Source organism: Nicotiana tomentosiformis, chromosome 4, assembly GCF_000390325.3.
Source record: "Nicotiana tomentosiformis chromosome 4, ASM39032v3, whole genome shotgun sequence".
In the NCBI taxonomy this organism is placed as follows: Eukaryota; Viridiplantae; Streptophyta; class Magnoliopsida; order Solanales; family Solanaceae; genus Nicotiana; species Nicotiana tomentosiformis.
The window spans coordinates 21,636,095-21,652,117 of record NC_090815.1 but is presented as its reverse complement, the minus strand read 5'-3'; positions in this window follow the sequence as shown (position 1 = coordinate 21,652,117).

Below are 16,023 nucleotides of genomic sequence, written 5' to 3'. Positions count from 1 at the left end.
CCCGGTGCAGATGTGAAATCCACTGGAGCTGGCTCTGCCACAGACACCTCATCCTGCTCTTTAATAATTGGATTCTCTTCTGGACCCACTGGCGGCATAACTGGAACAGTCCTGGGACATCCTCGCCCTCTACCACGGGCTGGAGCCCTCCCTCGGCCTCGGCCTCTGCCTCTAGCAACTGGGGGAGTAGCTCTTCCCTGGTTTGGAACTTCATTCGAGCGCGTTCTCACCATCTGTGAGAGAGAATAAGAGAAGGATATTTAGTACAACATTAATTGCACGATGGAATATGAAAAAAGGTAATTTCCTAACACCCTATAGCCTCTTGAAGATAAGTACAGACGTCTCCGTACCGATCCGCAAGACTCTATTAGGCCTGCTCATAACTTGTGAGACCTAAGTGAACCTAGTGCTCTAATACCACGTTGTCACGACCCTATTTCACGAATAAGTCGTGATGGCGCCCAACACTACAGTTAGGCAAGCCAACCAATAAATTAAGCATACATTGATAAAATTTAAAATCAAGAAAATATAATAAAATCCAAACTCTACCAATGTGTGTGCCAAGACCTGGTATCACAAGTGTATGAGCATCTAGTAGATTATACAAAATCTCAAATACTGTCCAAAATAAAAATAGACAGAATGAAAAATACAAAGAGAGACAATAGCAGCTGTAGAATGGCTCAAAAAGACAGCTCACCACTATGTCCTTGGATAGCGTGGGTGTAAGACAATAGGTCCCCCACTAGTACTTGCCTCAGGTCCTGCACAAAAAGTGTAGCAAGTGTAGTATGAGTACGTAAACAACGTGTACCCAGTAAGTATCAAGCCTAATCTCGAAGTGGTAGAGACGAGATGACCGACTTTGACACTCACTATGGGGCAAAAATAATAATTGAAATACAACTAGGGTATTTAAATCAACATGATTTACAGAATTTACAATAATTTATTTAATCAACGAAAATAATCAAAATTCTTCAAATGCAACAATTCTCAATATATTAATTAAATTCCTTCAATTCGAATAATTTTTAATTTATCAATTAAATATCATTTTCAGGAATAACAATTAATTATTTAACAAGCAAGAATAATAATTCATTAAATTTCAAGGATTTTCCAATTTATCAAATAGCTTCGCAAGCTGAAGTAAGCTATTAAAGTATCGTGTAATTATTATTATTATTAAGCTCGATTTCTGCCGAGGACGTACGGCCCAATCCAGAGTGTCTTGTACACTGCCGAGGGACGTGCGACGCGATCCATAGATGCATCTATCCTGCCCAGGCGTTCGGCCCTCTCCACAAGAAAGGAGGACATTTTCTTATGTACCTCCGGAAGGAGAGTATATTTATTATGATATAAATTCGGGAGGAAAAATAAATTTTTTTAACAATTAATTAATTTAAACAGAAAATCAAACATATAAATTTTTCATCCTTTAATATTTTGATCTAACAATTCACAATATATATATATAAAAAAAAGAATATATATATATTAAATAATATTAATTAAACAAGGAATACAATTTACACAAGTAATTCATGCTTTGAGTCCTAAACTACCCGGACTTTAGCATTGATAGTAGCTACACATGGACTCTCGTCACCTCGTGCGTACGTAGCCCCCGCAGTTATCAATAATTATTCAATTTAATCCCTATGGGGTAATTTTCCCCTCACAAGATTAGACAAGAGACTTACCTCGTCTTAAAATTCACTTTCGATTATTGCATCGCATAAAATTCTCGATTCAATGCCGAAAAATTCGAAACTATTTAAAAGTTATATAAAATAATTAATATATGTTCAATATTTCAAAATTCATCTATTAAATAAATTACCCTATCCAAAATGATAAAATTTCTAAAATTCATCGAGGGCCCACGTACCCGGATTCTGGAAATTTTCGGATAAAAACGTTACTCATAATCTCCAGAATTCAAATATATAATTTCTACCCAATTCCATAACTATTTTCGTGGTTAAAATCTCATTTTTTATAAAAATCTAGGTTTTTCACCTATACCTTTGATTTCTAAGATTTACTAGTTATAATCTACTTATAATCTATGTATTTAACTCAAAGGGTGTAGAATTAACTTACCTCCAAATTGCTAGTTGAAATCTCCTCTCAAATAGCTCTGAAATCCCCCAAACATGGAAGAAAATGGGCAAAAATGCTGAATTCCCGTTCTTTTAAGTTTTCAGCCAAACAGGTCTTTCGCACCTGCGGAAGTTGGAACGCATATGCGGTTTCGCACCTGCGGAAAAATCCTCGCAGGTGCGAGTTTCACTTGTCCGGCCAATTCTCGCATTTGCGCACAATGCTTCGCACCTGCGCATTCGCAGGTGCGCAAATCGTCCGCATCTGCGGTGGATTGCCCCTTCCCATTTTCGCTTCTGTGCTCAAAATCTCGCATATGCGAGTGCCACGCCTGCGAGCTTCTATCGCATCTGCGAATGTCGCACCTACGACTGGCCAAGCCTAGGTGCTATTCTCACAGTAGCTGGGAGCTTCAGTTTTGGCTCCCAACTTCCAACTTGGTCCGATCCTCGTCTGGTTGATACTCGGGGTCCCCGGGTTCCCGCCCGAACATACCAACAAGTTTGAAATCATAAAACAGACTCGCTTGAACTCTCGGAATGTGTAAAACAATATCAAATCTAAGAATCACACCCCAAACCAAATTGAATCAAACTTAAGGACTTCAAGTTCTTCAATTTACTTCCAATACGCCGAAACGTACTTAAACTATCCGGAATGACACGAAATTTTGTGTGCAAGTCTTAAATCACTATACGGAACTATTCCCAAACTCAAAATTCCAAATGGACTTCAATTTCTCAAAAACCTACTCCAAACCAAATTTAAATAACTTTAAACCTTCAAATAGTTAATTTTTACTATTAAGCGTCAAAACGCTCCTGGGTTATCCAAAATTCGATTCGGACAAACGCCCAAGTCCGAAATCATCATACGAACCTATTGGAACCGTCAAATTTTGATTTCGGGGTCGTTTTCTCAATATGTTGACCGAAGTCAAACTTGTCCATTTAAAGCTAACTTAAGGAACCAAGTATTTCGATTTCAACCCAAACGCTTTCAAATTTTGAACCAATAATCTCCGCAAGTCATAAATTAATAAAAGCATATTCGAGAATTTTTATTTTAAGGAACGGGGTTCTAAAAGTTAAAATGACCGGTTAGGTCATTACAGAAGACATAGATAATATTTTCCTCTTGTTACACAGGTACCTTCTTACATATGTTAGACTCTTTTCTAAGTAAAAAAAATAAAAAATTTAACATAAATAAAAAGTAAGAGATAAAGACAGATAGTTGTGGCTAACTTACTATGGTTTTCTTCGTCACTGAATAATGGTTACTTTTCAAATTTTACTCGAAAAATGAAAATTCTAAACGAAGAAAACTGCGGACATCTTCTTGGGTGGAAAAATATACTTTAAGAAGAAACCGATATTTGCACTAATTTTACATTAATTAATTAGAAGAAAACGAGGTTTGAAATACGAAGTTAATAATACATTAGTTCACATTCAAAGTTTGTAATTATTAAAGGAGAGATTTGTAATAAGTATATAATAATAATAATAAGAACAACAACGTAACAACGCCTGATGTCCCGATTAAAGTTGGGGTCGTCGATATGAATTTTCACCTCTTTCTTTAGCTTAACACATATCATCTCAAAATAAAATAAGAATAGTGATAAAAATAAGTTAAAATAAAAATAAACTGCATAAAATATAAGCGGTAAATATAAATAGATAGTCATATGGTCATTCTAAAAGATTATGGCATGAACCGAAATATATGGAGGAAATCTGCCAACTTTTTGTAAAGAGTAGGAGCATTAGAAGTTTCTAAAAGATTAGTCATATGGTATTCTTCTTCTTCTTTCGATAATGGGTTGCTCTAGTGGTTAGGACCCTCCACTTCCAACCAAGAGGTTGTGAGTTCGAGTCACTCAAGAGCAAGGTGGGGAGTTCTTAGAGGGAGAGAGCCGAGGGTCTATCGGAAACAGCCTCTCTATCACAGGGTAGGGGTAAGGTCTGCATACACACTATCCTCCCCAGATCCCACTGTTCGAGTCACTCAAGAGCAAGGTGGGGAGTTCTTTGAGGGAGGGAGCCGAGAGTCTATCGGAAACAGCCTCTCTATCCCAGCGTAGGGGTAAAGTCTGCGTACATACTACCCTCCCCAGACCCCACTAGTGGGATTATACTAAGTTGTTGTTGTTGTTGTTGTTGTCTTCTTCTTATTCTTCTTCAAACACCCTCAAAATTGAGATATAAATTCTGAAGAATATTTTCAATTGTTTGCAACAACACCCAATCCAAACAAACAATAGTTTTTGAAAACCCAAATTCGAATTCAAAGCTTCGCAGCTTTTTAATAGCTGTCAATGGTGGAGAATCAAATACCTTCAAAATTTATTGATTGTCAATTTCAATTCAAATACCAAATTGTTCAACATGAAAAGGAAATTGCTAAGTTAAAACCCTATATTATAACAATTGAAATTCATTGATAAATTTTCTGGGGGGAAAGAAGATGAAAAGCAGAGAAAAACGAAGGAAGAAAATTGGGGAAAGAACAAAGTAGGAGAGAAATGTCGAGAGAGATAGAGAGATGAAGAGAGAGAGAGAGAGAGAGAGAGAGAGAGAGAGTAGGGATGAGGATTCCCTATTCAATTCCTAATATAAATGGAGACTCATTTAAAACTATTTTGTATATAATTGATAAATTGTATATGCCCATATAAGTTAAAGATTGATTAGGGAGGGTAATAAAGTTTCATATATAGTATAGGAATGTAAAAATCCCTAGAAATAACCCCTACAAACAATAACAGTAACATAGGGTACATTTTCCTGTACTAAAATTAAGATATGCTTAGTTGATACAGTCAAACGTTTCTATAACAGTCTCGTTTGTTCCGATATTTTTTTATTGCTATAGTGAAGTGCTGTTATAAATGACATATATTATAACGTAACATAAAAATCGGTTCCGACAAAAAATTGGCTTTTATAGTGAATGGTTGTTATATAAAGATGTTGTTATAGAGAGGTCTGACCGTGAGATTAAATTATAATTTGCTTAAAGTTGATAGACCAAAAGAATAATTCAAAGCAACATATGCTAATTAAGTGGAAACAGTCTAATTATGATTTTCATTGAGAGGTTTATTTTTTATTTTATTATTACTCTCAATTTAGCAAATTTATTATGGTCCAAAGATGTTTATAGTAATGGTTCGGTTTGTTGGTTTGTATCTATATTCTTTAGGTATGATTATGACACCTTTCTAATATATATACAGTAATAGATGGAGGATCTTTGATATTAGGCAATGCTACCTTACTAGTTTTTGCATGTTTGTTTTGTATGTATCTATTTTGGTTCATAGATGTATAGTAAGTAACTTTTTTTTGGTTTGTTGGTTTTTATGTATGTTCTTCGATACCAGTCGTCCTATGATTATGACTCTTTTCTAATATACTTCCTCTATCCCCATTTATACGGTTGTGATGACCCAAGATATCATCTTTAAAGTTAATAATTAATTTTGTGTTCTAAGACCTCTAAAAAGCACTATTTATCATTCTTCGACTTGCATGCGCAATTCGTAAAATTTTCTGAAAAGTTTTTATGCGAAAAATGAATTAAAATGTGAATTAGAGCTTTAAAACTCAACTGAGTTGACCTTGGTCAATATTTTTAGCAAACGGATTCGGATCAATATTTTGATAGTTTCGGTAGGTCCGTATCGTTATTTGGGACTTGAGCGTATGCCCGGAATTAAATTCCGAGGTCCCTAACCCGAGATATGGAATTTTGAAGAAAAATTAAAAGTTTAAATGTAAATAGTGATCGGATGTCAAATTATGTGCAAATAACCCCGGAATAAAATTTTGATGATTCCAACAGCTCCTTATAGTGATTTTGGACTTAGGAGCGTGATCGGAATTATATTTAGAAGTACATAGATAAATTAGGCTTAAAATGGCTAAAATAGGAATTTAAAGTTTGAAAGTTTGACCGGGGAGTTGACTTTTTGATATCGGGGTTGGAATCCAGTTCTGAAACTTTTTACAGTTCTATTATGTCATTTATGACTTGGGTACCAAATTTGAGGTCAATCGAACTTGATTTGAAAGGTTTCGACATCGAATGTAGAAGTTGGAAATTCTAAGTTTCATTAAGCTTGAATTGGAGCATGATTTGTGATTTTAGTGTTGTTTGATGTGATTTGAGGTTTCAAATAAATTCGTATGATGTTTTAGGACTTGTTGATGTATGGGGTTGAGGCCCCGAGGGCCTCGGGTGAGTTTCGGATGGTTAACGGATCAAAATTGGGACTTAGCTGTTGCAAAAGTTGCTGCAATTTTTTTGCTGGAAATGCTGTCAAAATCGGGTTGCCTGTCAAAATCGGACCCCCTGTCAAAATCAGACTCCCTGTCAAATCGAGCTTCCTGACAAATCGAGCTCCCTGACAAATCGAGCTCCCTGACAAAATCAAGCTCCCTGATAAATTGAGCTCCCTGACAAATCGGACTCCTTGAAAAATCGAGCTCCCTGACAAATCTGTAAGTTATAAAAACAGGGGATACGAATCGAGCTCCCTAACAAATCTGTAAGTTATAAAAATAGGGGACTTCGTCCCATTTGCCCTTTTGACGAATTGGAGCTTGAGGAGAGGTGATTTTGATATATTTTCAAGGAAATTTTTTGGGGTAAGTGATTCTAACTCGGATTTGGTCAATATACACGAATATATCATTGTTTTCACTATTTAATTTGTGTTTTGAAATAGAAATTTGAGAAACTTTTAGAAATCTCATAGAAATGAATTTTTGAGATTTCGGTGTTGACCCGGAGTCGGATTTGAGTGAAACTGGTATGGTTGGACTCGTATTTAAATGGGCTATCGGATTTTGTGAGTTTCGCCGGATTCCGAGGCGTGGGCCCCACGGGCGATTTTTGAGCTAATTTCGAATTTTATTGAAAAATATAGTATTTCTTATGAAATTGATTCCTATAATTTTTGTTGACTGTATCGAATTAATTATGACTAGATACGAGTCGATCGGAGTTAAAAATCGAGGAAAAAGCATAATACTTGATTAAATTGGAGCAAGTCGAGGTAAGTGACTTGTCTAACCTTGTGTGGGGGAAATTTCCCCTAGAATTGATAATTGTAATGTGTGAAAAGTCGTGTACACGAGGTGACGAGTGTGTACACGGGCTAAATGTAAAAGATTAAGTTTTAAATTGTGTAGATCACTGTTGCGCATTAATTAAATTATTTCATTTTGTTATATTCTTCATTATTGATTTAATGTTTATATTTTAAATTTTCTTGACCTTTTCCTGCTAATTGTTTTATCTGTTTAGTTGGAACTTAGTTTCTTTTATTCTGTGCATTATTTGGAGGTTGATTTTTTTAAAATTAAATATTATTAATATGAAGTATTTAACATTTTAAATTTGATATTGAAGCAACGTATTAAAGATTTTGAAATATTATTTTCCTGAATTATTTACTCCTGAATATGTTTGTAAGATTTTCGTACTCATTGTGATGGAGCAGTGAGCTCTTTATTGTGGAAAACTATTATTGTTGAATTATTTTGACATGAGCCGTGAGCTCTTTATTGTGAAAAAAATATTATTGTTGAATTATTTTGACATGAGCCGTGAGCTCTTTATTGTGAAAAAATATTGTTGTTGAATTATTTTGGCAAGTTAAATTATTTGAGAACTTGAGGTGCAAATGGTGATATATTGTGATATTGATATGCAAGCGGTGGTATAAGGTCTGGGTATTGAAACGCATGCGGTGAGATAAGGGTGGCTTGATACGCGTGGCTAGTAGGGGGAACTACTAGAAGTCATGCGGTGTGATAAGGATGGCTAAAACGCGGGATGCTATTTCGGAAAAAATATTTTCTTTCAAATAAATTGTGAAGGCACCCGCGGTGAGATAAGAAAATGAGATATTGTAAATTTATTTATGATTTGGGACTACGAGGCAGTATCTCGGGAGTGCTCTTGTTGATATTGATTTATGGCCGCAGTTTTCTTTGATTATTGTTGTGATTTTCTTAAAGTTGAATAGAATTCTATTTTATTTCTACAAGGTATTTATTTGCCATTATTTGGTGTAATTAAATGTGACATACTACTTGATTCATTTTCATTGTCATTTTATCTTATAATATTGTTTAAACATTTTACCATGCCATTATTTATTCTCCAGTAGGGCCTGACCTGACCTTATCACTACTCTACCGAGGTTAGGCTTGGCACTTACTTGGTACTGTTGTGGTGTACTCATACTACACTTCTGCACATCTTTTTGTGCAGATCCAAGTACATCTTATCATACTAGGCACTAGTAAACTAGCTGTACGAGGAGACTTCGAGGTATATCTGCCAGCGTCCGCAAACTCCGGAGTCCCCTTCTATCTTTCTATGTTGTCTTCCTTATTTGCTTTAGACTCTGATGTATAGAGACATAAAGAATAAATTTTTAGAAGCTTGTGACTTATTTCTACCGGGTTTTGGGAGTTGAAATTGTTTGAATTGTAGTTTATTTATTTCAGATATTTATTATTATTCTGCATTGATAGACTTACCTAGTCTTAGAGATTAGGTGCCATCACGACATCCTACGGAGGGAATTTGGGGTCGTGACAATGGCGGAATTCAAATTTCGAAAGTCTGACTGATTTTTGTTTGATCGCAATTTTTTAATATCTTTTAAATATTATGAATTGTTAATTGTTGTGATTTATAGTACTTTTTAGGAAGTTTCCAAATGTATAAAAAAAAGTTCAAAAACTTTAAAGATTTTATGTCTGGATTCACGATCAAAATTAAAAAATTTGACTTTCCAAATTTGAGCTCAATCACATATATTGGGACGGAGGAAATATAAAATAGGCGGAGGATTTTGGTATTAGGCATTGGTTTCATTGATACTTCTTTCGTTCTAACTTATGTGAATCTGTTTGACTGAACACGGAGTTTAAGGAAAAATGAAAATTTTTGAAATTTGTGGTCCTAAACAATTCAAAAAGGGACGAGAGTATTTGTGGGGTTATAAAATCTTCTCATTAAGGGTAGAATTATAAATTTAAGCAAAATTATTTCCAAATTTAGAAATGGATCATTTTTTTTTGAACGGACTAAAAAAAAAATAGGTTCACGTAAACTAAAACGGAAGTAGTAGTAATTTAAGACATAAACAAGCTAGTTGGTCTAGTCTGGCTCATTTAAGTAGCCTAGGGGTGATTCTTGTTCAAATTCGAACTGAGTCGATTCTTTAAATTCCTTTGTTTATTTTATATTTTTAATATTATTACCAATTCATCATACTAATGTAATGTAAACAAACCATGTGGATATAAAACATGAAAAAGGATCAAATTCTATTTAACTTAAAATGAAATATGAAATAAGAAATTATGAATTGAAACGCTATGAAAGCATGTAAGTCAGCAAAATGATTAGATCAAGTGCTAAGAAATCACGTGTGCAACTTGAGGCACGAGTTGTACTTCTTCTCTGTTGTTAATTTAATTAATTGTCGAAACTAAATTAGATTAGATCAACTTAATATTTTAATTTGAAATGTAAATATTCAGAACATATATAAAAAACACTATAAATTGCAATTCTTCACAGGTTAATATGATAAAAAAAAAATACATTATAAAATATAGATCAAATTTTACATAGTTTAAATTGCAAAAAACAAAAAGTGACATAATTTAAAATAGGAGGAGTATTTTTTACTTTATGTGCCTAATGTCTTATTTTAGTTTGTCCTTTTGCAATTAGTCATTTAAGCATGGAAATTAACGGATAGAGAATAAAGAGGTATGGATCACACTCCATGTTTTAAAAGGAGGGGGTGAGGCGAGGTATTTTACCTCTGCCGAGGCGAGGCGTAAGCCCTGAGACATATGGCGTAAGTTCCACGGATCTTTAAAAGTTACTAATTTCAAGAATTTTAAAATAGTATAAAATAAAAACTAATTATAAAAATTACATTAAAATCATAAAATTATAATTAAATAATCTATTTAAAATATTTATAAATTATAATTCAACTATGAATAATACGAAAAGTATGACATATATCATAATATGCAAATTAGCTGCAACGTCGTTACAACTCAAACATCAAAAGTAATGTATTCGATGCGAAATCTTATATGTATCTCTTAAGGAGTAATGAATCTTGAAAGAATTTCGATATTATAATTTGATATTGTTTTTAAATACTCCTTTTATTTAATATGCTATTTGAAAAAGATTTTATATAAAAACATAATTCACAATTTAAATATAATTCTCTAGTATCGTTTATTTTTAAGTTTCAACAAGTTAATAAAGTGAAACATAATTCACCATATTATACCATGATAACTAATTATTTGTAAATAGTTACTAGCTAATGCTGGGCTATTAAATTAATAAGTATTGTATCTCGTAAACGTGAAAAAAATATTTAGGAAAATAATTATAAAAAATATTATGGACTATTATATAATAAAGACATAACAAAAGTTAATAAATAAATACTTTTGAATGAAAGATTTATTTAAAATTTACTATCATAGCAGTCTTGGTGGATAACATGCAATAATTTTATTTTAATTATGACATAAAATGTCACGACCCAATTTCACCTGTAGGCCGTGATGGCGCCCAACACTACAGCTAGGCAAGCCAACTAATAAATTAAGCATACATTGATAAAATTTAAAACCAAGAAAATATAAACCCAAACTCTACCAATGTGTGTGCCAAGACCTGGTGTCACAAGTGAATGAGCATCTAGTAGATTATACAAAACTCCAAATACTGTCTGAAATGAAATAGACAGAATGTAAATATAAGAAGAGACACGGGTAGCTGCAGAACGGCTCAGAAAGGCAGCTCACCGCTATGCCTCGGGATGATGTGGGTATGTGATGATAGGTCCTTCAGTAGTACCTGTCTCAGATCCTGCACAAAAAGTGCAGCAAGTGTAGTATGAGTACGTAAACAACGTGTACCTAGTAAGTATCAAGCCTAATCTCGAAGTGGTAGAGACGAGATGACCGACTTTGACACTCACTATGGGGCAATAATAATAATTGAAATACAACTAGGGTATTTAAATCGACATGATTTACAGAATTTACAATAATTTATTTAATCAACGAAAATAATCAAAATTCTTCAAATGCAACAATTCTCAACATATTAATTAAATTTCTTCAATTCGAATAATTTTTAATTTATCAATTAAATATTATTTTCAGGAATAACAATTAATTATTTAACAAGCAAGAATAATAATTCATTAAATTTCAAGAATTTTCCAATTTATTTATTTTCATCACAAGCTGAAATAAATTATTAAAGTATCGTGTAATTTTTATTATTAAGCACGATTTCTGCCGAGGACGTACGGCCCGATCCAGAGTGTCGTGTACACTGCCGAGGGACGTGCGGCGCGATCCATAGATGCATCTATCCTGCCGAGGCGTTCGGCCCGCTCCACAAGAAAGGAGGACATTTTCTTATGTGCCTCCGGAATGAGAGTATATTTATTAAAAGATAAATTCGGGAGGAGAACAATTTCTTTTAATAATTAATTGATTTAAATAGAAAATCAAGCCTATGAGATTTCCATCCTTTAATATCTTTATCTAACAATTCACAATATATTCATATATATCAATTATTATTAATTAATCAAAGAATACAATCTATACAAGTAATGCATGCTTTGAGTCCTAAACTACCCGGACTTTAGCATTAATAGTAGCTACGCACGGACTCTCGTCACTTCGTGCGTACGTAGCCCCCACAATTAGCAATAATTATTTAATTTTAATCACCTATGAGGTAATTTCCCCCTCACAAGATTAGACAAGAGACTTACCTCGTCTTGCTCCAATTTAATCCACTATAAGGCCTTTTTCACGATTATCCAACTCTGTCTGGCTCGAATCTAGTCAAAATAATTCGATACAATCACTAAAAATTATAGAAATCAATTTCATAAGAAAATACTACATTTTAAATAAAAATCCCGAAATTAATTAAAAATTTGTCCGTAGGGCCCATGTCTCGAAATCTGGAAAAAGTTATGAAATCCGACAATCCATTCAATTACGAGTCCAACCATACCAGTTTCACTCAAATCCGACTCCGAATCGATACCGAAATCTCAAAAAATTCGTTTTTATGAGATTTCTAAAAAGTTCCCAAATTTAAGTCTCAAAACACTAATTTATGGTGAAAACAATGATATACTTGTATATGTAGACCAAATCCGAGTTAATATCACTTACCCCAATATTTTTCCCTTGAAAATCTGTCAAAAATCGCCTCTGCTCAAGCTCAAGTTCGTCAAAATGGCAAATGGGACGAATGTCCTCTGTTCTTATAACTTACAGCTCTGTCCAGTTCGATCAATGAACTCGATCAGGGGAACTCGATCTCAGGGAGCTCGATCTCAGGGAGCTCGATCAAGGAGCTCGATCTCAGGGAGCTCGATCTCGGGAGCTTGATCTCAGGGAGCTCGATCTCGGGAGCTCGATCTCAGAGAGCTCGATCTCGGGGAGCTCGATCTCAGGGAGCTCGATCAAGGAGCTCGATCTTGGGAGCTCGATCTCAGGGAGTTCGATCTTGGCCCTCGAGCCTTGCCTTCGATCGTGGCTTCGATATTGAGCCTCGTCCCTGGCTTCGACTCAGGCCTCAATCGTGGGCTCAATATCTAGGTTCGATCTCTGGCTCGATCACAGCCTAGAATATACAGCAGAAGGGAAAATTGCAGCAACTTTTTAAGTCCAACTTTTGATCCGTTAACCATCCGAAACTCACCCGGGGACCTCAACCACATATACCAACAAGTCCTAAAACATCATACGAACTTAGTCAAATCTCTAAATCACATCAAACAATGCTAAAACCATGAATCATACCCCAATTCAAGCTTAATGAAACTAAGAGTTTTCAACTTCTACATTCGATGTCGGAACCTATCAAATCAACTCCGATTGATCTCAAATTTTACACACAAGTCATAAATGACATAACGGAGCTATGAAAATTTTTGGAACTGGATTCCGACTCCGGTATCAAAAAGTCAACTCATCGGTCAAACTTCCAAATTTATATTCTTGTTATTAGCCATTTCAAGCCTAATTTAACTACGAACTTCCAAATAAAATTCTGAACACGCTCCTAAGTCCAAAATCACCATACAGAGCTGTTGGAATCATCAAAATTCTATTCCGATTTTACCCCCAAACACTTTCAAATCCCGAACCAACTATTCCCGCAAGTCATAAATCATTACAAGCACCTACGGGAAGTTTTATTTTAGGGAACGAGGTTCTAAAAGTTAAAATGACCGGTTGGGTCATTACATTCTCCACCTCTTAAACAAACGTTCGTGATCGAACGGGTTTAGAATTGTACCTGGAGTGCTGAATAAGTTTGGATATCTGCTCCACATGTCTTCCTCGGCCTCCCAATTCGCTTCCTCGATTGGTTGGCCCCTCCACTGGACTTTTACTGCAGAAATCCTCTTGGACCTCAACTGGCGAACCTGTTTATCAACAATGGCAATTGGCTCCTCTTCATAACCTAAGCTATTATCTAGCTGAACTGTGCTGAAGTCTAACACATGCGATAGGTCGGCATGATACTTCCGGAGCATAGATACGTGAAAAATCGGATAAACTCCCTATAGGCTGGGAGGTAATGCAAGCTCATAAGCAACCTCCCCAACTCGTTTCAACACCTTAAATGGGCCTATAAACCTTGGACTCAACTTGCCCTTCTTCCCGAATCTCATAATTCCCTTCATCGGCGAAACCTTCAAGAGAACTTTTTCACCTACCATAAATGATATAACACGTATTTTCTGATCCGCGTAACTTTTTTGTCTAGACTGTGCTGTACGAAGTCGCTCCTGAATCAACTTTACCTTTTCCAAGGCATCCCTTACCAAATCAGTACCATATAACTTAGCCTCACCTGGCTCAAACCATCCGATAGGTGAACGACATCGCCGACCATATAAAGCCTCAAATGGAGCCATCTCGATGCTGGATTGGTAACTGTTATTATAAGCAAACTCGGCCAAAGGCAGGAAACGATCCCACTGACCTCCAAAATCAATCACACATTCCCTGAACATATCCTCCAAAATTTGAATTATCCTCTCTAACCGTCCATCGGTCTGCGGATGAAAGGCTGTGCTGAGCTCTACACGGGTCCCCAACTCACTCTGTACTGCTCTCCAGAAATGTGAAGTAAACTGAGGGCCTCTATCTGATATGATGGAAATTGGCACACCGTGCAACCGAACTATCTCCTGAATATAAATCTGGGCCAACCTCTCTGAAGTATACGTAGTCACAACAGGAATAAAATGTGCCGACTTAGTCAACCTGTCAACAATCACCCAAACTGCATCAAACTTCCTCAAGGTCCGCGGCAACCCAACTACAAAGTCCATAGTAATTCGTTCCCATTTCCACTCTGGTATAGTCATCTGCTGAAGTAGGCCACCTGGCCTCTGGTGCTCATATTTAACTTGCTGGCAATTTAGACACCTAGATACATACTCATCTATGTCCTTTTTCATTCGTCGCCACCAATAATGTTGCTTCAAGTCACGATACATCTTAGTAGCACCTGGATGAATAGAATACCGAGAACGGTGTGCCTCTTCCAGGATCTTTTTCCTTAGTCCATCCACATTAGGAACACATAGACGATCCTGGAGTCGCAGAACACCATCCGCTCTAATAGTGACTTCCTTGGCACCACCTCGTAGTACCGTCTCACTAAGAACCATCAAGTATGGGTCATCATACTGGCGAGCCTTGATCTGCTCAAATAGTGAAGATTGGGCCACCACACATGTAAGAACTCGACTGGGCTCTGAAATATCCAGCCTCACAAGTTTGTTAGCCAAGGACTGAATATCCGAGGCTAATGCCCTTTCCTCTGCTGAAATGAAAGCCAAACTACCCATACTCTCCGCCTTCCTGCTCAAGGCATCTGCAACCATATTTGCTTTGCCCGGATGATACAAGATAGTAATATCATAATCTTTTAGTAACTCCAGCCATCTGCACTGCCTTAAATTTAGATCCCTCTGCTTGAACAAATGCTGCAAACTGCGATGATCAGTATAAACTTCACAAGACACCCCATAAAGATAATGCCTCCAAATCTTTAGAGCGTGAACAATCGCCGCTAACCCCAAATCATGTACTGGATAAGTCTTCTCATGGGGCTTTAGCTGACGTGAAGCATATACAATAACTCGCCTTTTTGCATCAATACACAACCCAAGCCAATGCGTGATGCGTCGCAATACACTGTATATATTCCCGAACCAGATGGAAACACTAACACGGGTGCTGTAGTCAGTGTTGTCTTGAGCTTCTGAAAGCTTGACTCATAATCATCGGACCATCGGAATTGAACACCCTTCTGGGTTAATTTGGTCAAAGGTGCTGCAATAGGTGAAAAACCTCCACGAACCGACGATAATAACCTGCTAAACCTAGAAAACTCCTGATCTCAGTCGCCAAAGTGGGACGATGCCAATTCTGAACTGCCTTAATCTTTTTGGGATCAACTTTAATACCTTCGCCCGATACAATATGTCCCAAAAATGCTACAGACTCTACCCAAAACTCATATTTAGAGAACTTAGCATATAGCTTTTATTCCCGTAATGTCTGAAGCACTACTCTCATATGCTGCTCATGTTCCTCCTTACTGCGCGAATAGATTAATATGTCATCAATGAAGACAATGACAAACAAATCATTATATGGCATGAATACCCTGTTCATCAGATCCATAAATGCTGTCGAGGCATTAGTTAAACCGAAGGACATCACCAGAAACTCATAATGACCATATCTAGTCCGAAAAGCAGTCTTCGGA